This window comes from Bombus terrestris, chromosome 4 (genome assembly GCF_910591885.1).
Source record: "Bombus terrestris chromosome 4, iyBomTerr1.2, whole genome shotgun sequence".
NCBI classification, from domain to species: Eukaryota; Metazoa; Arthropoda; class Insecta; order Hymenoptera; family Apidae; genus Bombus; species Bombus terrestris.
This window is the reverse complement of record NC_063272.1, coordinates 7,295,675-7,318,880: the sequence shown is the minus strand read 5'-3', so window position 1 is coordinate 7,318,880 and position 23,206 is coordinate 7,295,675. Positions and strand designations below refer to the sequence as shown.

Sequence of the window (23,206 nt, the reverse complement as noted above, 5' to 3'; positions counted from 1 at the left end):
ATGTAACAAAACTTTGTACGATATATGACTAATTATAAATTCCAATTTAAATAAAATATTAATATCGTCAACGCTTTCTTGTCTTCCTATTATGGAGTTAATATGGTTTCTAAGTGGCTCAATTGTCAATGAAGATATAATTGTTTAATTACAATTTAGGTTCTAGGGTAAGATACGGATCTATAAAGGCAATCCATATTTTTATCAAAATTTCCTTTATAATTTATCAGTCATAATCGACTACTATAAAACAATATTGAGAATACGAACCCTACAATCCAAAGAAAATAGAAATAATCGCAGTCAATTAAGATATCCTTTGTTACTTGTATTAAAACACGTACCAAAGCTACAAACATCAGCTGTAAAAGAATGACCAACCTTGGCATTCAAGCGAATCAACAAACCTAACAAAGGAAAGGTCAGAGGGCAGCGGATTAAAGTCTACAAAGCATATTATAAAACTTCGGAAAGTAAGTGGTTCGAAGATTTTCTGGAAAGAGGACTGATAATACAAAATGATTAACCGAGTAAAATCTTTAATATTGGCTACGTTCGAATTGATAATAAAATAAATTGAAATTCCTTGATTTTCCAACTATTTGGTTAAAAAATGTATTTACCATCATAAACATATGTTATACGTAAGTGCTTTCTTTCAGAAAGCTCCTTAATTAATCCTCGCAACTAATCGTTATATTGCGCATGTTAATACATTTATGGAAAATTTAAAGACGTAAAAACGTAGAGAATGGACGCAACATACAAAATACGCAAAATAAAATATTTGCTGTGTAAAACAAAACTTCATTTAGATCTATCTAAAATAAAAGTTCATAAAAGCGTGATATTGCATAAACATCCTCGCAACAATCTAATCCATGGATCATCAAACATAGAATAAAAATCCCTCGCACTCGTCGCATTACCACGCATTCCTAATCGACGATCGATAACCAAAAAAAAGAGAAAAAGAGAAAAAAATAAAATAAACTCCGTCAAGCGAAAGCATTGATGGCGTCAGCTGAACCCGTCTCGCATGGATCCGACCTCGTCGTCAGAGCGACAGCGTCGACGATACCGGCGACGATCCTCCGTCGTCGCGTCTACGCTCAAGATATCGAACGTCACTCGACTCCCCGGCCATTTCGAAGAAATATGGGGCAAGGCCGGCACCTTGGTCCAAGAAGGGCGCATGTCGACTCGGCAAACTCTATTATCCGACTATACATAGTTAACCCCTGACTATGCGCATCGGCGCGCCCGCGTGTGCGCACGTATACACGCTCGTGATTCCTGTAGACACGGATTCCACGGCTGATTGTGAGGTACGAAACGTAGGAAGGATGAAGGAAGATCGTGGTAGAACGATATGGAAGAGGAGAAGCGTAGCGGGGAGGGGGAGGGAGGGGAAAGGTTGATGCTACTCGAGCGAGTGAACCGGTGAACGAGCAGTACGCTGAAGAAAGGACGAAAAGAAGACGGAAACGGATACAGGCTATAGCGAGAAAGAGAACGGACAGGGGCCATTGGAGGGGGAGGGGGGTGTATACACAGTTACATAGTTCTCTCGATACATGCGCACGCACGCGCTTCGAATGTGCACCTACATCGGCCTGTTACACATCGGACTCACGAGCCGTATTGAATATTAAACCAATAAACAGGAGAGGAGGAGCGGTTACAGATGGTCGAGGACACTTGGCAACGCCGCCAATAGACGGAGCCGGAGCCAGTTCAAGCCTCGTTCACAGTGGCGCTGCGTGGCGCGAAGGGGAAGAAGGAAGCTGCGCCGACAGCGCCGCCACACGCTCTCCAAGCGCACGCCAGATGAGGAGTGGTTTTTAAGAAAGAGAGGGTAAAGGATTGTCGGGAGAAGGATGAGGGTGGGCACCCGCGCGGAGGGGTGCAGGAACTGGAAGCGGATAAACGAAGGGGCCGACACGAGTGTCGAGAGTAAGTACTACGTGCGCCTCGGCTCGTATACATGCTCGTTTCTTCTAGCGGGTGTACGCGTTACGGACGGAGCCGTCGTAGCTCCATTCGAGAGAAGAGGGAAATCGATGATGTTTTTTAGACCCGTGCCACGTATTGTTGCGTCTTTTTTTCTTCTCTTCCTTTCCCCTACGTTCGAGCGACATATGGAGGCTGAGCGCAGAGTTAGAGACGAGACGAGTGGAAGGGGAGAAACGTTGCAAGCGCCACCGTGGCGTCCAATGCGATTCGGAAATAAAAGAAAGTTAAGGTTGATGAAGTTCTTGGGGAAGTTTACGGTACGAAGAAGTCGAATTAGGGAAATGATACATTTATTTAGGGATATTTAGGGACATAAGTTGAAACAGTATGATTTAGGGAAATTTTTATTGATCTTTTCGTTGGTACAATTGCTACCTATCCTTGATAAGTTTTTCATGAAAGATAAATATAACGCCATTAAAATATTGAAATCATATATGTTCTTTTAGAAAATTTAATGTATCTGATCGTTGTTTCGATAGTTTAAGATCAAAAGATTAGAAAGCAATAAAAAGAAACGTGAAAATGTTGCATCCCACATCCCTTATTTCAAAGAACGAGACAAAGAGTGCTGCGACCTAACGGCGGATAGCCGAAGTTCTGAACTGCGTGCAATGTCTGGCGCGAGAAAACACGTTTCGAAAGGCCGGAAGGACGCGCACGTTCAACCCTACTATAATCTTCACGCTAACTTATCGTAAGAACCAGTCGTTAAAGCACGCTGCCTTTCCCTCGGCTCGAACAAATAATTTTCCTACGACTTCGCTGTTCTCATCGAGGCTATACCTCGATTCAAAGTACATCAGCATGCATCCAAGTAAGTATGTATGATCGTGTATATTTCACAAACAATGCATACTTCCGATACATCGTCTCCAATTGCATAACGATAAATCGCGCAATAGCTCGTCCCCACCTACAGCTCCTACATTTCCAAACCATCTCGTCGTTTAATTGCGAAAGAAGCAGAAAGTAAAGGCCAGACTTCTCAACGAAATGCGAACGTTCATTTCTTTGATCACAAAAAGAAAAAAAACGGTTTCTAGGATAAAAGAATCCCCAAAAGCTCCCTGCCCTTCTGGCCAACTACTTCAAAGACACCTATGAACTTAGCTGTCTATAGGTGTGTACCATCTATACTGTGCTTTACTATATACTATGGCTCGTGCGTATACACACAGCATTCTTAAGCGTGTATACGCCAGCAGCGACGGCAGGTAACCGCCTTAAGGAGTTTGTTTAATTCCTCGTCCTTGCAAGCCACCCTGTATTGCACACAAGCGAGCTACGGATCCGCAGTCGAGAGAGGAGAGCCGCCAAGAACTGTCGCTCGAGAGTGGAGAGCAAAGTGGGGCCAAGAATGAAGAAGGACGGCAAACCGAGCCGAAGCAGATGACAGGAAAAAGAGAGCGTCCCGATGGTGGAAAAGAGAAGACCAGCAAAGGAAAGAAAGAGTCATCGAGAAATTGAGCGGTCGGTGAATAAAGACGGAAGAACAAGGGGGCGAAAAGTAGACACCGGGCAGAGGTAAAGACGAGCAAGGAAAGGGAAAGAAAGAAAGAGAAACAGAAGATGGACAGAGTGGTGGGGATGCGATCGCGCGCTCTTCGGCTGGCATGGTAGGGATACATCGAGCGTAAGGGTGAGCTACGACGGAAGGTGGAAGGGAGTGGACGTAAGAAGTGGTAGGTGACGACTCGCACACACAGCTCAAGAGGAGAAGAGGTTAAAGAGGGGAATCAGGCGCGACGTCGACGAGAAGGTCACGCACCGTAGTCGCCACACTATTTAAATAATGTATTATTTCTATCTGGCCGGCTATGTATATCTTGCGCGCGGCTGAACCGAAGAAAGGGAGAAAGAAAAAGACAGAAAAGCGTGGGACGCCGCAGGAAGGTGGTTGGGGGTAGGGTGAGAGGATGCGTCTGCGAGATCCACAGACTCGAATTCCATTGCCCTTCCTCGCGCGGGCCACAAAGCAACCGGGGGAAAGTGAGAGATGAAATGAGCAGAAGCGCGTAGAAAAGGACGTTGCTTGATCGAAATAACAATGAACCATCGACGGTCTTGTTATTGAGCAAATTATGTTAACTGATCCCCGGATACGTGCGCCAAGCTAGAGATTTCTTTTTTATCGAGCCAATTTCTCTCGGAATTTTCGCACCTCGTCCTTCTACATCGTTAAAATAATATCACGACCTCGATCGCCGTGAGAAAACCATCGCCGATAATCGATATCAATAAAATATAAAAAATATATTTTCTATCAGTGATTTCGGTCGCAAGTCCCGGGAGACGTAGCTTCGTTCTCGTAAACCATAAAATGCTCTTATTGACGGCTTTATTCGCAGTTCCCGTTGCATATGTTCGTCATTAGCTCATCAACGTCGGGCCATGAGTCAGTCTCACAGCCGATGCCCAACGAAAGGATTCTTTCTCCGTGATTCCGTTCTCCTTCCTCCTCCCCTCCGTCCTGCCTGTCTACCCGTCGCGTCGCGTCGTGTCGTTCACTTAGAAATCACTGTTGGAGCGTGCATGCGGAATACCCGATTTGTGAACGCGCACGCGTCCCTGTGCGTGTGCACGCGTTCACTCGCTCATTCGCTCTCGCGCGAACACTAGTGTGCGTTCACAAATGCATACGCGCCGCTTCTCTAACATAAATGACCGTTGCTGGCCTGTTGCTACCAGCAGTTTGTTGGCCAGCGGCTAGCTCGCGCTCCGGCGCAAAAGACTTTGTTCTGACAAGCAGCCAGCCACTTCGTGTACCACGGAGTGAACGTTTTCATCCAGTAATGGCGCGCGCGCGCGCTCACGATGCAAGCCTGATGTAAGCGTGTATTGGTAGAAAATGCATACTTCCATGTAGGAACTACCGTCCGACTGATGCAAGGATAGGTTAGGATCACGATAGGCCGCGGAGACCTCGCTGGCGAACAGCTACCGTGGAAATAACGCGCGCTTGTGTAATTGCCGCGTAACTTTCTACACGAGGCCGGACGGACAATCTTTGGCCCGTGCCGTAGCTTGTTTGTACACCGGCTAGGTTAGGTACGTTGGTCATGCGGATAATGGTTTCGAGTCTCTCTTAGGGTTGATAATAGGGAAAATATTATTACTGTAATTGAAGAAGTGGAACTTGGGCAGAGATTTGTTTCACTTACAAACATATCAGCTGTTCAGAAGTCACATAGATCGATTTCATAGATTAAGAAGGACATAAAAACGATGCTGTAACAATATATTATTGTTGTTGTTGTTGTTGTCGTTGTTATTTTATAAAGATAATCGATCAAGAATAACATGCATGGTTTTCAGAAACAGAAATGGAAAATGGAAAGTTCCCATAGAATTTTAATTTATAAGTCATGCAAAAATTGTATGATCATAATATTAGACGGGGAAAAAAAGATAAAACTGGAGATTTTTATGGAAGTGGAAAAAATAGATAAATAATAATATGAATAGGGAGATAAATATTTATATACATATGTAAACTGTAAAGCATTGGAATGGGCATGTAAATATTTATATACATATTTGTACCTATGCGCACACAATATTGTTACTGTATAAATAGTGCATCTCCATTCAAGACTTTTAAACATTATTGGAAGATTGATGAAAGTAAATGAAACCAGTACATGTTTCACATGATCTTGATGACCAAAGTGAATACTTGTCATAGAAAAACATGAATAGAAACACATATAGTACGTCCATAAAAAGTTTTTATATGTGTTCGAATACATTCATGAGCCACGCTGTACATTCCTTCAGAACGCTATCTAGGATGCTTTAAATCGATGACAAAATCTACACGAATACCATTCGATATATCAAGTTTACTCCTAATTTTACATTCAGTCACGGTATAGTTTCCAAGCATCGGCATCACGATTCCGGTATAATCTACACGATCGCCGGACTCTTTTTTTTGTTGCGACGTTCAAAGTTCACCTAAATAGTCAGCGACACGCTGCGCCCCGTTCCGGCTCGCAATCAATCCATCTCGACAAGGTCATGATTGGTCGTCACGAACGTCGCGGATATCGTGCGCGGTTCGCACGAACGACACTCGCGATAGGAGAGAAAGTCAACGCTCTAAATGTCCGAGAGTGAAAGATCGACCGTGAGAGTCGCGATCGCGTTTTGCTCGGCTCTCAGATCGAAAGACTAAGACAGACATAGAGGGAGAAAGAAAGAAACGGCTCCGGGTTCGTAAGTAAACGTTCCAAACAAAATGGAAGTACTTTACAGTCCACTACTCTTTTTTTCCTTTGCCCCCCCCCTCTCAAACGAGGAGGGGGGTTTATTGGCCTCGTGCAATTAAATCGTTCAATGCTCTACGTCCAACTCTTCCAACGCTAGCAACAACATTGAAAGCAAACTACGTATGTACATATATACCAGAAGCGATCTTTGTTCGATCCAACCGATACTCTCTCGTCTATTTTCAATGATCCCATACTCTGATTCCAGCTCGAGCAAAACGGCGTACACGCATTCTCTAAAAACTTTCACGAGCCGTTCTCGAGCACATGCGGATCTCCTGTCTCCTTCGTTTCCTCGATCTGGAAACATCGAGGAGAGTCAGACAGGTCTAAACACTCAGCCAATGAACCAAGGTTGGACATCGAGCCACAACGCGTAGGTCTACGATTGTCTCCGTGCGTTATCTAGATAATTGATCTCGCCATCTGTAAGCAGCGTTGTTAACATTGATTGCGGAGGGTGATCAATACCCAGTAGCAGCGTACGGCTATCACTCGTGGCATAAGGGCTCTATTTCTCCTCTCCCCCTCTGCGTGAGAGAGGAGAGACATGGGTCCGACGTGGAGCGACAAGGACATACGAACATGGTGGAACGAAGAAGGAGCTCGAGTCTGTAGGGGGGGTTAAGTAGAAAGAGAGGAAGAAAGAGACAGAACGGCGGGCAACATAGCGGGAAGAAAAGAGCAGAGTGGAGACGATGGCAAAGCCGTGAAACGGGGAAGGGAGAAAGCACGAGAGAAAGAGAAAGAGAGGAGCGCACGCCACGCCATGCCGCGCCACGCGACACGTGAGCCGCCGCTAACAGTGGACAATGAAATTACTTCGGCGTGTATCGCACGGTATTGATCCATTCTCTCTTTGTCGCTCCCCCTTTGCGGCTATCTTTTGCTCTCCGTCCAAGGAACCAAGCCTTCGTAAGTAAAGCTCTGCGAACATTGCTTCTTACACTGGCGTCCGAGTCTCGAAGCTCTTCCCGATGTCTTTTTTGCTTCGTTATTTTGCTCCAGTTCCCCATGCGTTGGATAGAGGAAAAGAGGAATCAATAAAGGTTTGAAATGGGTTAAAGAGAAGTTGGATGTTGTTTTCAAGCAGATTGGTTTGAGAAAGATTTGGAAGTGTTGGGTTATTGGGAAGTTGGATTATCGAGTGGCTTAGTTTGTTGACTTCGACGACACTCGAGTCTTCCTGAGCATTCGAAATGGAGCCGCGTGCGCGCCAAACGCCACGCACCGCCGGCTCACGCTGCAGGGACGTGGATAGAAGCCGTGCCGCCCTGTGCAATCTTTTACTGCGTTATGAAATTGTCTATCGAAATGAAGTTTTAGTCGATTTTTTAATTTTTCTTTTTTCTTGGTAATGCATTACTCTGTAAAAAGATGCTTAAAATTCTTGAAGGAAGGAATACTATTTATGGAGAATTAGAGTTTTTCAATGTGGATGCGTTCATCGTACGTGTGAAGTACTGTGCTCAATCGAATTTCTTCGCAGTGACGTGTCCCCCGAATAGTATTCTTATTTATAAATTATAAATCGCCTATAGAAAATTAAGACGCATTCATAAATAATTCAATATCATAAAATTTTCCAAATGAAGAACAATATTGAATAATCCAAACCAGTTGTTAATAAAACATTCTATAATCTTAATAATTCATCAATTTACTACAAATTTAATATCGAACTTTCATTTGACTTCATTTAATTTCTTTTTGTTAAATATCTGTCTCGATCTTTCATGATAAAAGTCAGTACCCGACTTTCCACAAATATTTCTTTACTTGAGCAACGAAAATACTTCGTGCTGTTTAAAATCAATTAGAAAACAAAAGAGCTATATCGCATGTGATATATGCTCATGTGTCGTGAACTTTGTTCGGAGTTCGTATACTCGAGAACTGATGGGCGAATAAAAGGAAGTTCATTTATGACAAACCTGTTGTCGTTGCGTTCATCGATCACTCTCGTTGCACGACACGCGACACTTACGGAATTCCCCGGTTGGATTTATTGCCGCAAGGGTTTGAATTCTTCTTTGCCGCTGCCGAATAAATTTCTACGGCAAACGCTTTGTTGGAATTGCAACGACGCGGCGCCTGGAATATTAGTCAAAATAGATCAAATTTGCGACTATAGTTCCCATTGACCATTTTCAAGGACTTTGCTTTAACAAATGCCACTTACCCTTTTTCCTTTAACGATCAAATATCGAATAAAGGATTATGGAAGTTAAAAGTAAGAAATTTTATAGAACGGAGAGTGTAATGAGTGTCGATTTATTGAGTAAGTATACAAATAAAATTTGCAATTTAATTGATTTAAAAAAAGAAGGAATCTGTACAGAACATACAAAATTTAATTTACAATGATCCCTATCAGAAATACAAAAAACCGAGTGTGATATCTACATTAGCTAAAAATTTCTTGGTAATAAAATTATTCAAATAATCGATTAAATGCGCAATCTTGCGCGGTATAGCAAACCATGCAATGCAGCATCGGCACGCCGATTAAAAATTCCGTAATCCAGAAATTACGATGTTGATGCAAGAATTGATTATTCCGGCGCGCAGAAATTAGTAGAATCGGGCCGAAGCCTTGTCTCCGTCGTTGTTCATAATTTGTCGCGCACAAATTGTGTCGCGAGAGAGGACGATTTAAAATGTATGAGCCTTGGCGACCGAGGGGCCCAGAATCCGTGCCGTTTATACACCGCGTGACGAGACAGCACCGCCACGACCCAACCAACACGCATCTTTCACGAATAATTAGATATTGATATCTGCTTGACACATTGCCCTGTAACATTTTGTTCTGCATCCCTGAATCAATTTAAGGATGTAATAGCATCTTGACTAACATACTTCGATTTGTTGTCAAGACCTCTCATTAATATTATCGTTCTAAGAATTCTCAATCCTGGAAAAAGAACTTGGAAAAAACTTATTACTAATTTTTTATTTTTAGTGTTATTTTATGACTAGAAAGTTGTATTTTAATACGGTATAATTAGAAATGGGAAAAAACTCTTAAGCTTAAAAACAAAGCTTAAAGATAGTTCACAGATAGTTCAAAGATTGGTAAAAAAGTAAAAATACAACACCTAAGATTGTAGGGAAAGTGAAGAAATATGTTTCGCCTCAAAATCGTAAAGAAATAAATTATAAGCAAGTTATCAATAAAATCAATCCAGTTTATAAAATATATATTGCACCAATCACAGAAACAGTTACGTTAAATGAATCATGCACATTAAATTAATCAAAGAAAAAAAAAAAAAAAAAACGGAAAATCACAGCTCAAAGCCACCTATCAAACATTGAAGTTCATAGTAATTCCGAAACCATAGAATACACAACTACTAAAGCGATGGTGGATACATCCAGGAATGAAAAAACTCGTCGACTTTTGAAACGATTTCAAGCTAACAACTAACTAATCAAGACTCATACTTCAGCCGACCACTCTCCAAATTTTCATTCGAATCCTCGGTACCACACAGACCATTCCCGGAATCGCTCCAGCAGGGTAGGAAACGTTTGATCGTGGCGGCCACCTGCCACGGCCTCGGGAACGCTACACCTACCCAACGTCATACATGTTTCCAATTTAATTCGCATCGTCTGATGCAAAACGACAAAGAAGGAAGCATCGGCAGCGGCAGGAAAGAACGAAGAGGAAGAAGAAGAAGAAGAAGAAGATCCGTGAATCCCCTTCGGGGATCTCGCAGGCCACGTTACTCGTTACGCCAGAGGGCTCCGACCGAGAGGGCCGCGCAACCGCGTCGATAGCCGCGGATCTTTCGCAAATCTCGTCCGTAGCATCTCGTGTCAGGTGCACGCGAACAATTGGCTACGGCCACGAGAAAACTGATGAAATTCTAGTACTGACATTTGTAAATAGTAAAACCTACTAAAAAGAAATCTTTCCCGAAGTCTAAAAAAGAGTAATCCTCGAAGGGTTAATGAGTAATTATTCTTAGAGAAACTTTATAATTAATATTTTAGAAAAATAATTCTCTACGTTTAAATATCACAGAATTGTGAATTCTCGGAATTCCACAAAACTTGAACAGGCGTTTTTATCTCATTTATACAGAGCCTAGTCGATCGATATGGGTTATAATCCTATGAAAATCGTGAATGGTCGATATTTTCCGATCCATCGATTCGCCGTTGCTCGACATAGGCGTTTTCGGCAGAGGCAGGTGGCAGGTAGTGGTCTGTCGAAAAGGGTCGGAAGAAGAAGAGCGAGTCGGTAGGACTCTCGACCGATTATCGAGAACGTGGCCGGGCTACGCCACTGAAAACGACCAAGACCAAAACGGAGGAGCCACGGTGGTTCCCTTGGCGGACTCTTGAGTAGTCTTGAGAGAGACCTGCCGTGGCCCGCCGTAAGGCACGCCATTCGGCAAAAGGTTGCGCGTGCGGGAGAAACTGTAAGCACGACGGAGAAAGAAGGAGTCGATGATACGGTCGAGAGACGGAGAAAGAGGGATAAGGATGGAAGAGAAGTTAAGGGGGAGAGGGAGCCTTGCGGAGGACAAGGAACAGAGGCACGGAGAGAGAAAAAGAAAAGGAGCCCGGACGGTTGAAAGAAAAGGCAAACAAGCCGGGATAAAGCCCGTTGAACGGTGATGAGTTTCGTGGAAAGAGCCGACAGTGTTCGAGAGGGAAAGAGAGGTTGCCAGAGAAGGGCAAGTAGAAGGGACGGAGCTTAATCCCGAAGCCGAAGACCTTACCGAAGAGTAGAGTCTCACACTCTTTGCCTCCTTTTGGACCTACAACCTTCCCAGAGAGCGTTTCTTGGGAATCCCCTAGAATTCGACAGAGAAGAAGGCACGAAACTTGACTTTGTTTCTAAATCGACCGACCGACCCGTGTTCAGGTGGTGGACCTGAACTGTGTTACTGTTTAAGTTAGGCCTTCGATCAGCCTGTTTGAGACTGTCACAACACCTCCAGGTAAAACATGGTCGTTTTTATGCTTAGGCGTTTTGTAATCAAACGGACTGTCACCGGGATAAGCGGCGATGTTGGTTAATTGGGAGCGCTGAAGTGGGGATAGAGGAAGTTGGAAAGCAATGACTCGAACTGGGAAGAGTACGTTGACATGAGGCGCGGTATTTTCGTTAAACGAAAAAAATTCGCCGAGAAAGTATTGCCGTGAGAGGACTCTCGTCCCTCCGCTTCTTCCTCTGGCTTGGCCAACCGTTTAATACCGGCTTGCGTACGAACGTGTGGTAGTTTCCACGCACTCGACAGTGTTATCGCTGGCGTCGCTCGAGATAATGACGCCGTCTATCGCCAACCGCTGGACGAGACAAATAAGAGCGCTCGCTTCACGCGTCACATGAAATTATCCGTTGGAATAATCGTGAGAATAATTGCTGGAATAACCTGTGATATTTTGAACAGACTTTAACGTTACCTGCAATTCTCATATGATTAATTGAAATTGCTACGCCTGCATTTCTTTTTTATTTAATCGTAAATTACATTTAACCCTTCTTAGGTTGTGGCATCTTATAAGTTTTATATACATTTTCTGATTTGTTTCAAACTTTAGCAATACAATCAAACTTCAAAATGTTTTATATAACATACATAATACAAATATTTATAAAAGCGTCTACAAGCGCTTCAATACTTTTATAAGCCTTCCCACATTTCATTCGTTTCGTTTTTCAAGCGCTTCATTCGTTACGGTAACAGTTTGACAAAAGACATATCCATTGTACTCATAGTCTAATACTTGTCAGCATTAGGATGCATCGTGACTACTAGCGTCACCATTGTCACTCGTGAAATAACTTCTCCGCAAAATTTTAGAACATAATCCTATGTACAACCTTTGTCCCATAAGTACGGAAAAGTCTTTCTTTTTCAACCGTACGTACTGTATTCAACATGATTTTCTATATTCCGATCATAAATTAAATTCCAACGTGGAACAAGCTCCAAGAAACACGTCGAGAGGTTTCGAGGTGTTCCCGATCGAGTCGTCAGCGCCATCGCTAGAAAAAGTGCACGGCGCACGCTCGTGGCCGTTCGAAATCACGCGAGAAAGTTGGCGTATCGCGCGGTGAGAAGCGCGACGAAGGCAAGACCGCGACGACACGACGACGAACGAGACCTCCGCTCTTCCTCTGGACAAATATGTAATACGATCCACGTACGTGCGCACACGGTGCCACATACGTTCACGGAGAGGCACGCACACAACGGCGAGGGCCGAGTGGCCGCAAGTACAAAGGGGCCACGGCAATATAGTTTTAAAACGGAATCGAACGAACGAGCGAGCCGGCCAGCGCAGGAAGGGCAGAGAGGCAGCAAAAGCGAGTCCCGACGAGTAACAGTGGGCGACCCTGCTGCCGGCTGCCGACAGCATTCCTACAACAACACAACGCGAACCCACACATCGTGCACAATACACACGCCACACCACCGATGCCAGTTTCATTCTGTATCTCGTGAGTTTTCGAGCCGTTTTATGGACAAAATCATTCTCATCCTTTAAATTTCAAAGATATACAGAAACGTTTTATAATGTATAAATACAACATAGTATTTTAAATTAGAGATAAGTGGTATGTTAGGCGAAAGTTATGACGAGGGTTATGTCTTTGAATAGATCGATGTTTTCGGTGAGGAATGCCGTTTGTTACGGGGTGCGAGACTCTGGTCAATAACATAGGGCAGGGTGACTAACTAGGGCTGAGGAAAATGATATACAGCGGTGGTTATATCCGCTCTGTGTTGAAACTATATTCTATTGGCATGAATAGAAACTCACTTATTTTGAAAGAAAGAGTAGTTGAAAAGTGCTCGAGATTTATTGCGAGGTATTTGGATTCTGTAAGATTTACAATTTAAATTTAGGGATTACAAATAACGTTTGGAGCGAGTCAAAGGTTGCTTATGTCGAAGCAACTGGAAGTATCTTGAATCCATCACTACACGGTACAAACACACGCACAGTGTTGGATCAAGGAACTCCGTCGCCCTTCACGACCTCCGGCGATCGGTACAAATGAGTCATCCTCGTGAATCGAATTTTGTTAACTGATTCCCCTATCTCTGTACTCCAGTCAGCCTATTGTGAACTATTTGATGTCTGTACATACTAATTAACATTGTAGATTTTGGATGCCGATAAAATTATTTAATGAACTTTGAAGGACGCGGGATTTCGATTGTCCGGTCTATGTTCCAGTTCAAAAAGCGGGTGAAAGTACCGAAGATTCTGCACGGACCGCTTCACACGTAAGAAAGCACCAAGAATCAGGAGCAGCGAGTAGATTAATTTCTCAGAGAAGCAATCGACGTTAACGGGTTTGTGGCACGATTGATCCGCTCCTGGCGCATGCGCAGCATAGACTACATCGTAACTGGTCGTTGAACGATTGCGTTCGAATCAATCGATGTAAAAATACGATACGTGTTGATCGTGCACAATATTTACCCTTTAATAAATCTCGATCTGCATTTTTACCTCGATAATCTTTTGATTCGAATACCTTTCTCCCTTTAAGAACGGTGTTTACTGGCAACGGGGTAAAACAGGATCGACAGAATCCTCGACAGATCAGGCACATGAAAAATCTCGTGTAGTAGTCATGCTTGTCGACTGGCGTGTTATGTGTCGCAAGCAGCAGCAGCAGGCAACACAAAGTCAAACAATTGGCCCGATAAGATCGTCGTTGGCAGCGCGGCTCTAGACGGCCCTGCTGTAAGCGCAACGCGACGTCGTAACACGGTGAAACGCGTCGCGAGATTTCGGACTCGGTCGTTCGTCACCGGGTCGCTTCGGTCGAGTTCGGCACCGTTCGGCTCAGCTATGTGCAGTCGCGTATCCTATCGCGTTCTCTCTTGTTGGCTGGCTGCTCATCGGTGGCACAAACACAACGCACAGGTTCAAGCCTGCTGCTGCCTTCGAGCCTTGGTTCGACTCGCTCGCGCTCGAGGAGGCTGTGTGCAACAGAGGATGCAGCGACCCCGAATAATAGACCGCTTTCGAATGACGCGGAAGACCGATGATCGACCGGGGGTTAAAGCAGATCGCGGTTGCCACGGCAACTCCCGTCCTCGATAGACCACTTCCGGTTTCGACGCCCCTCGTCGTGGCCCGTGGCGCACGAGGCCTTCGTGTTCGCCTCTCACCGTACCGACTTCCCTTCGACAGACAGCCTCGACAGCTTCGAACGCACTCTGGACCTGGGTCGTGGAAGGACGATCGCTCGTCCGCGGACCGCGTGAAAGGATATCCGGGAAAATTGAACGGGGAGAGAAACTCGCCGACCGATGAGCCGTTCCCCGTCACCCCGCTCCTTTACTCGGCTGCTTAGCCGCGTTAAGTTATGTTTACTGACGATGCGTGCTCTGACGAACACGTCAGAGCAATCGAATGTGTAAGTACATGTATATAGTAGACTCCCTGACTCATCTAAATTCTAACTTATGGGACCAGACTTCTATGTCGGAAAAACAAATGGCTGATTAATATATACCGATTATTATTTATTGATCGTTAATGAAAAAATGTATATATTTATGTGTCTCACTTATGTATATATAAAAGATATACATTATATATAGATTTACATATATGCATGTATATATGATAAAAAGTATATTTAGTCGGATGAAAAGGAATGATCATGGAATGCGACAATGATTTTTCTGCTGGTCTATTGTTTTCATCTCAACAAAAATGTAGAGTCTGCTATAGATCGTTATGAGTGCATGAATTTCGGTTTTCAAATGTTCTTTAGATAGATAAATAGAACGACAGTTCATTAGAACACACATCTACTGTAACTATAAACTTTAACGGCCTGTTTCGATATAATGTTAAAATAATGCCTTGCGCGGATTCGCTGAAGTATTTGTACTTTCATAGTCGTATACCGGCGAGTTGTTGATTTAGGATGAGGATTCGTGGTTTTTAGACACGAGAATCCTGTAGATGGGTCAATAGATCGATGGAATTACGAATAGATATATTTGTTGTGGTAATATTGGTAATAGTGTCGAGGAAGGTGAGGGGTATTGATCGAGTTGAATATCAGTCAGGAGGTCCTTGCGTATTCCGGCGACGTGACTACTAAGAGCGGTTGAGACAAGGATGAGCTTTCGGAGGTTGGATCGATAGATATAAATTTCTTACGATAACAGTGGTAATCTCGCAATTCCTACAATCGATCAGAGGTGTTTTGTAATCTTATAGCCTATCTTGAATCTTTAATATCATCCCACTTCCTAGGGATTTTCGTCTAGAGAAATTATTCGATTTCCGCTTAAATTAAACACAAAATGTAAACGTAAAAAATCCTACAATTGAACAAAGATATTTTACAGATTTGTCTGAGTAGTCAACCTCGAATCTTTAATATCATTTCCCAGGAATTTTCATCTGGAAGGATCATTTAGCGTTACATAAATCACGCTTAAATTAAAAATAGATTACAAACATACATACAGTGAAAAAGTATCTTATAATCGTGTGATAACACATACTAGGAACTCGCGTTTAGAGGAATCTATACCACGATTGAAAATAAAGTCTAAACATAAGAACCTACGTCCGATTGAAATAGACAGTTAACCAAACGAAACGCATCATCGATCACGACTAGTAGACCACAGGTTCATATTCTATTTAACGAAACCCATTGAAAGATCGATAACCATTTTCAACCGCAAATAATATATTTTCTGGGACAATGGTATCGGCCATCGTGGGAATTACCATCGAAATTATTGCTGATATTAATATCATTGATTTACAATGTTCTCTTTCTCTCTCTCCGCTCATGGCTCTGCCTATGAGGAAGAATTCCCAAAGCAGATATCGTCGCGCGTGTACACGCCGCTGTTACGATCGTTTCGCGGGGTATTTGTTTGCGCAGCGCGTGGACGGGTCCGGCATAACAAAATAGCCGCGCGCATATGCACGCTGGCAGCGAGAGAGATCGCGAGGTTACCTGTTCGCACGCCAACGATAATGCAGTCGAGCGCTCCGGTCTCGTGTCAACGATCGGCGAACGGCCACGAATCTCGACGTGCGCACGTCCGTCTAAATGTACCTACCTGAGAACCTTACGCCACCCAGCTGCCCTCTCCCTTGCATTCCCGCGCAACTAAAGACACGGCCAGATTGTGCGATCTCGAGTGGACCTCGACCGTTTTGTTCGTTTCACTTCTGACCGCTGCGCCGTGAGAGTTGCCTCGCTCGAAATTATAAAAACTCACTGAATTGTTGAATCATGTTTTTTCCATTATGTGATGTTAAGGTACGAAGTGAGCTGGGACGAAGAAATTTTGTTACGACCAATGATGCAAGCATCGAACGAAGCTGTATAGTAGAGGTTAATCAGGTTGATGGGTAGGAAGAATCGATGACGGGGAATTGACTTGAATGTATTTATTTAATAAATGTTGTTTGTCGTATTTTAGTATCGCGTTAAATGTACGTAATTTTACAAATGGTTATAGCTTACTTTCCAATGAGCTCGCCAGATATTTTTAAAAAACTTCATCTTTGAACCTAACAGTTTCGTTCCATTTTCAGCCATGTGATACCTAGCGATGTAGGCTGCAGAATAAAACAAAGATTAGAGTTAAGAACAAATTCCAAACTGTAAATTCTCGAATACAAAACTACTTTCATCTCTGATTTATCCTTATATGACTGTGAAAATGTACTTACTTTGAACTTCAAGACATAACATACGAACCTGAACATAAGGACAATGTGCCAACAAATCGCGTTATCAACCCGATGGATAAGATCTCCATTCTCTTTCCTTTCTCCACAATGAAATGGCAGGAAAAAAAGAGTAAAAGCTGAAAGAAAGGCAAGCACAAATAACGAAACTGTACAGAATCAACGACTACATACACACAAACACATATAGAATGCAACGTTTGGTCTCTCGCAATCCTGGTTGCACGGTGGCTCTCGCAATCGTAGCTTCTGTCCGCGCTGGTGCTTGCGCGCGCGTTCGCGTTTGCGAGAAATCGGGCCTCCACCATTAAACCGTCACGTCGCGGAATAATGCGCGACTATACAAACGAGCCGGCTACACCCACCGCGAAGTTAAAAGTCCTTCTCTTCTCCTCTCTCTCTCTCTCTCTTTCTTTCTTTTCTTTCTTTCTCTCTCTCTCTCTTTCTCTCTTTCTGCCTGTCGAGCAGAAGAGAAAGCAAAAGGAATTTCGCAGCCGCGATATCACCCGCCGCGGTGAACATTATTTTCCCTTCACCGTCCACCTGCCGTCCTCCGACATTGCACGCGATTTTCAACGAACAACACGCTCAAGCAAGAACAGCAACAGAGCAAAGCAGCAGCAGCAACAGCACACCATCGGTGTGCAACGTCGTGGACGTCGAGTATATCCGCTTATTCATACATCTACCACATCTTCATTAGAGGTGCACACGAGCCACGGATGATTTTGCAGGATCTACTTTCTGCCCTCCGCACGAGCCGGATCGTTGTTCCATCGCACACCATCGTGTTCTCCCGCGCGTACTTATGTACACAGTAGCTCACTAAAGTATTCGAACACTTACCATGGGAAATTTTTACCTGTATACCGTTTGTGTGTTATTGAAACATTTTGAAATTTTACTAGTATCATAATGAAACATCATTGTCATAATTATATTGGTCAAATTTGAAACTATATATATATATATATATATAGATATTTGCTGCGAACATACAATGATATGCGATAAGAAGTTGGTATACAGAATGAACAGCAAGTTTCAGCATACAGCAAGCGTTATCGATGGTCTCAAAGAATATCGAAGGTTATTAGTGTAATAGATAATTGATTGTGTGAATATTCTTAGAATCTCTGCGAAATATATACTATCATTAGAAACGTACTCTCATTAGATATCTTATAGTCAATGCAATTTTATTCCATGTCTCGGTAGAAATGAAATTTTAAACTGTTTCTTATAATACACATAATATTCATAAAAGTATCCTATAAGTTTGTAAGTACTTTAATGTGCTACCGTATATGTGTGTTGACTCTTTAGCAACGTAAGCAAGTACCAAGTACTCTTTCTGTTGCTCTTCCTTGCGGTACCTTGGCGTGTGCACCTTACGTTCGCGCACGCAGTTCTGGTTAACCATCTGCGTTAATTAAGCGTTAACGCGGCCTCTAGATGACCCCGTGGAAGAATGAAATCTGAATGGAAATGGAGCGATAGTCATGCAACGATGTAACTCTTTGCTACTTTGTGGAATGTTTTCATCTATTTCCAGACATTTTTCTCATGGAGAACTGGAATGTCGAGATATTTTTGGTTTGCGATCTAAATTACGAACGAGATTTCCTTTCGAGATTCTCTAGAATAATTTCCTGAAAGATTATATAAATTTTGTAGAGAAGTGGTTTTATAGACTTGTAAATAAATACCCAGAAGTTTCTAGTTTAAAATTGTCTGAACTCTAGAAAAAATGATATCCGAATGAATGTTACTTCCTGCAATGTAGCTTTCGTAGAGTAGGAGATTTTTCTGGTTAACTTACATGTTTAGGCTTTTATTTAAAATTGCCATTTAGGTTAGGTTATTACGAAGGAAATGAAATTTCTCCAAAATTCTTTTCTAAACTCTTCCGGAATGTTTGTATAGAAGATAAAATAAATATTGTGTAGAACTCGTGGGTTGTAAACTATTACTGTCATCGACTACTCTTTCCGTTGCTCTTTCTTGTGGTACAATGTCGTGTGCACCTTACGTTCGCGCACGCAGTGCTTAACCATCTGCGTTAATTAAGCGTTAACGCGGCCTCTAGATGACCCCGTGGAAGAATGAAATCTGAATGGAAATGAAGCGATAGTCATGCAACGATGTGGCTCTTTGCTGCTTTGTGGAATTTTTTCATCGATTTCGAGACAGTTTTCTCATGGATAACTGGAATGTCAAGATAGTTTTGGTTTGCGAGTCAGATTACGAACGAGATTTCCTTCCAAGGTTTTTTAGAATAGTTTCCTAGAAGATTAGATAAGTTTTGTGGGGAACTATTTTTGTAGATTTGTAGATAAATGTGAAGTCGTTTTTAGTTTAAAATTGCTTTAGGAAAAATGATATCTAAATGAATGGTACCTTTCTGCAACATTTTCGTAGAGTAGGAGATTTATCTGATCAACTTACATGTTTAGATTGTTTTAAATTTAAAATTGCGATTTAAATAATGAACGAATAAAGTGAAACTTCATCAAAATTCCTTTCTGAGCTCTTTCGGAATGTTTGTCTAGGAGATAAGATAAATATTTTGTAGAACTCGAGGATTGTGATGTTCTAGATTGAAATAGTTCGGGTTATAGAACAAGTGAAATCGGAATGAAAATGCAGCCACGAGAATGGAAGGTGTATCTGTTTTTTGAAGTGCCTTTCTACAGTAATTCTGTTAGTATCGTACTTCGTTACCAACGTTACTATTGTTATTATAGTGGTGACTCTCACTAGTTCGAATTTCAATTGTCGCCTACCAATATATCGTATATTGGTTGTTGTAAACTTTCATGCTTCTTACTTTATCCCATTCACCTGATGAAGTCGAACATGAACGATATTAGAAATAATATTTTGAAGTAATATTCGAAGTGATAATATTTTAATACTCGCTAAATAGTGATTTTAATATTGGAAAATACAAAATGTAGCTACATAAAAACGAAGCAACGAAAAGGGTTGGTATTCTCCTGTATTAATTTTTAATTATTTGGTTAGATAATTATATTACTTCCCGACAAATGTCGGATCCAGTAGCGTTTACTTGGTGTTAGTAGCTTCACGCTCGCAAGTCAAGAAAATGCCAGGAAATTGAGCAAACGTTCGATTGCAGTATAATTATTCTTACTGCAACACAAGGGTACGCGTTATCGAAGTAGTTTCCTTGTGCTATTACTATTAGGTAGTTACGTATTAACGTTAATACGTTAATATTCTTCCTCATATTTACCTACGTATATACTACACTAAATCTTCTATCAAATATACAACGAAATTACTCGACAAATTCAAAACAAGCTAAAAGCGATATACTATTCGGTGATTTACAATCCCACATAAAACATAACCTTATCATCACCTAACCTATTTAATAGCATAAAGCATTTACCACTATATAAAATCAAAATATACAATCAAATATGCAACTTAACTATTCGATGACTTCCGCCCCAAAATAACAGAAATACCATCCACCAAGATTACCTCATATTAAATTTAACTTTACCATTAACTGAATTATTTAAAGCCTACTATCGTCCTCGAAGAATAAAATCTTCCCACAGGGACAGGAAGATATAATTTAACGACCTTAATCCAGGCCAAGACCGAGACATATAAACAACCCAATCACCGAAATACATTCATAAAGCTGTCAATTCCAACACAATTCCACGATTCCTCTCATCGATACCCCGTCGATACTAGACAATAATTCCCTGAAACGATCCGCAGGAAACACCACAAAGTTGAACGTCTCATATTCCTCATGTAAGCGACCGGAACCCTGTCCAGGCAAAGCGTCGCCGAGTGCGCTACACACACAATCTGCGAGGGCCTGTGGCGCCTGTTCTGAACTCGAGCTTCACCCTCGTGGATGACGCGACCCCACGGGTAACCCCCCTCGGTTCGTCGTCCCTTTCCCATGCGCGGGTTCCGAAACGCGGGAATCCCGCGTCGACGCGCGGTCCGCTGTCGCGGGGACAGCGTGCACACGGCCAGAGCGCGTCTAAATACGCGGCGGTGAGGAGAAAAGAGCGAAGCGGGTAAAAGAGAAGGAGGAAGGTGCGCGCGCGCGCACGCTAGCGAGGCGAATTCCCACCGTGGCGCGGCGCTGAGGCTTATACAAGTTCCCGATGCTGGTGTTCTATAATATAGGCAGAGTTGCCGTTCGTCCTGCACCGGGTTGTCCGGCCAGTCCGTGGCCAGGACTCCCACCAGGCCAACCTAGCCTTCTTACGTGCCCACCTACTCCTATCGAGCAATCCAAATGCATTCTTTCTTCCTTTTCCTTGCCCCCTTCACTCTCCTCTCTTGGTCACCACCATCTTACTCCCGCGACTTCTCCTTCTCTTCCCACAGGCACCGGCCACGGCCTCTGGCGCGCGCGAGCGAGCTCCCTGTCGATCCGTTTCTCTCTTTGCTCGCCTGTCCACCGCGCTTTCTTTCTTCCTTTTCCTTTACCGTTCGCAGGACGAAGTCCTCCTACTACGTTGACCGGCTCGGTTCGCCCGGTCGTGGCTCCAAGAGACCGAGTCGAGGAGGAGGGTGCGACAGGGTTACGCGTTAGGACATGGTATACGACGGTGACAGATGATCGAAGGTCGATGTTCTGCAGATTAAAGAAATTGCGTGCGTGGCGAGGTATAGGTGGAACTGGAATCGGGATTGGACGGTGTTGAATTTTGGAAGTTTCACTTAGCCTGAGATACTGGAGCGGTTGTAATCATTGGATCAGATTAGATCCGTAGATCGTTAGATATTGGTTTTGCAGGAATTCGATTGAAATATTGGAGCGGTGGTAGAGTCGTTTCTGTAATAATGATTTTTACTTCATTAGAAGTGGATTTTGTAGAAGCTGGAATATCGGACCGGTTATTACTAAATATGGATTTCGTAGCGATTGTAAAGAACAGATATATCAGCAAGTTTATCAAAAAATACTTCTAACTTGGAGCTGTTGATCAACACTAAATATTACAACTTTGTTAAAGACAAAACGTATGATATAACTTTTGAACAGCAATGTATGTACGTATGTATCATACGTACAGAGTGATAGATGTCCAAAAAATAAGGTATGTTTTTTCTCACTCTTTCCATGGACTTTCTCACCGTTTCTCCACTTTCTTCCGTCCCTTTCCTCCAGCGTGTTGCCTTTCTCTCTCGGTGTGACCCAAGAGTGCCCTTCCTCCCACTCGTTCTGTCCAGCGACTCAACGTTAGACCTTACATACTTGGCATACCTGCAAACGACCGCGTAAGTCCGGCGGTGCGCGACAATGCTAAGCACGAAGAAATCTGTCCGAAAACCTGTCGCGACCCCCTGATACACCGCTCCTCCGGAGGCGTGCTTCTCGTTCTGGTTCTGGTTCTGGTTAAGGGAGGAAGAAGTTCTCGATGAATCATCGAATTTCAATCTTTTAATGTATCTTCGACACTGAAGCAAACCTTTGAATATTATAACGACTACGTTACTCTGTCTATTTCGTATATTTTGACGTAATCTATGCATTCCGTCAATTTGAGATTCTAATGCTAAAGATATAAACAAGAGTAAATAATTTTTTAAAAGATTGTTTCCAAAGAACAAGGATAAGATTGTAATTTCGAATCTTGTCACTTGCAGCGTCAATGAACAACATGCCAACCAACCAATCGACCATCTTACGTAACTTCTAGATTTCGTTTGATACGAGAAGAACGCAAAGGTATACTAATATCGTAGCAAGTAGAACGAGAGCAGCTTAATTCCGAGACCGTCGAAAACTATCAATTTTATTAATCCAACTGAAAGCATTGGATAGAATAAAAAACAACGATAGAAAACAGAGTATCGTCGTGCTAACGTTTCGATTCGAACACATTAGTGATTTACACAAACATAGCGGTATGTATCGATAAAAGAAAACGCGCAGAAACAACCTGTCATTACATTGGCAGCGCTTAAATCGATTCAAAGAATCCAACCAAACTCCATTACTGCCTACCGAAGCTAGTCGTTGTCGTAGGTCGTACAAATAGTAAGTTACCATTAAAGCTTACCATTTAACATTATTAATTTGCAATTTGGAAAGTATGCTAAAATTCTCTAAGTGTCTTTAATAATCCCCTGGACGAATGCACGAGTCGCACATGTATTATTTCGTAGGCTGGCCACCCACT

At 42.8% G+C, this 23,206-nt stretch overlaps 1 protein-coding gene and 1 long non-coding RNA gene across 4 annotated transcripts in view; one reads left to right on the top strand and one right to left on the bottom strand.

Moving 5' to 3' along the window:
* Positions 1 to 23,206, top strand: part of LOC100644843 (centrosomal protein of 290 kDa) — a 169,607-nt gene that overhangs the window by 140,502 nt on the left and 5,899 nt on the right. The gene's annotated exons all lie outside the window — the stretch shown is intronic.
* Positions 16,715 to 23,206, bottom strand: part of LOC125384836 — a 41,907-nt gene continuing 35,415 nt past the window's right edge. For both annotated transcript variants that reach the window (XR_007223643.1, XR_007223642.1), the window contains 2 exons: positions 17,026 to 17,134; positions 16,715 to 16,883 (listed from right to left, as the gene is read on the bottom strand). This is a non-coding gene — a long non-coding RNA (uncharacterized LOC125384836). The remainder of the gene's footprint in view (positions 16,884 to 17,025; positions 17,135 to 23,206) is intronic.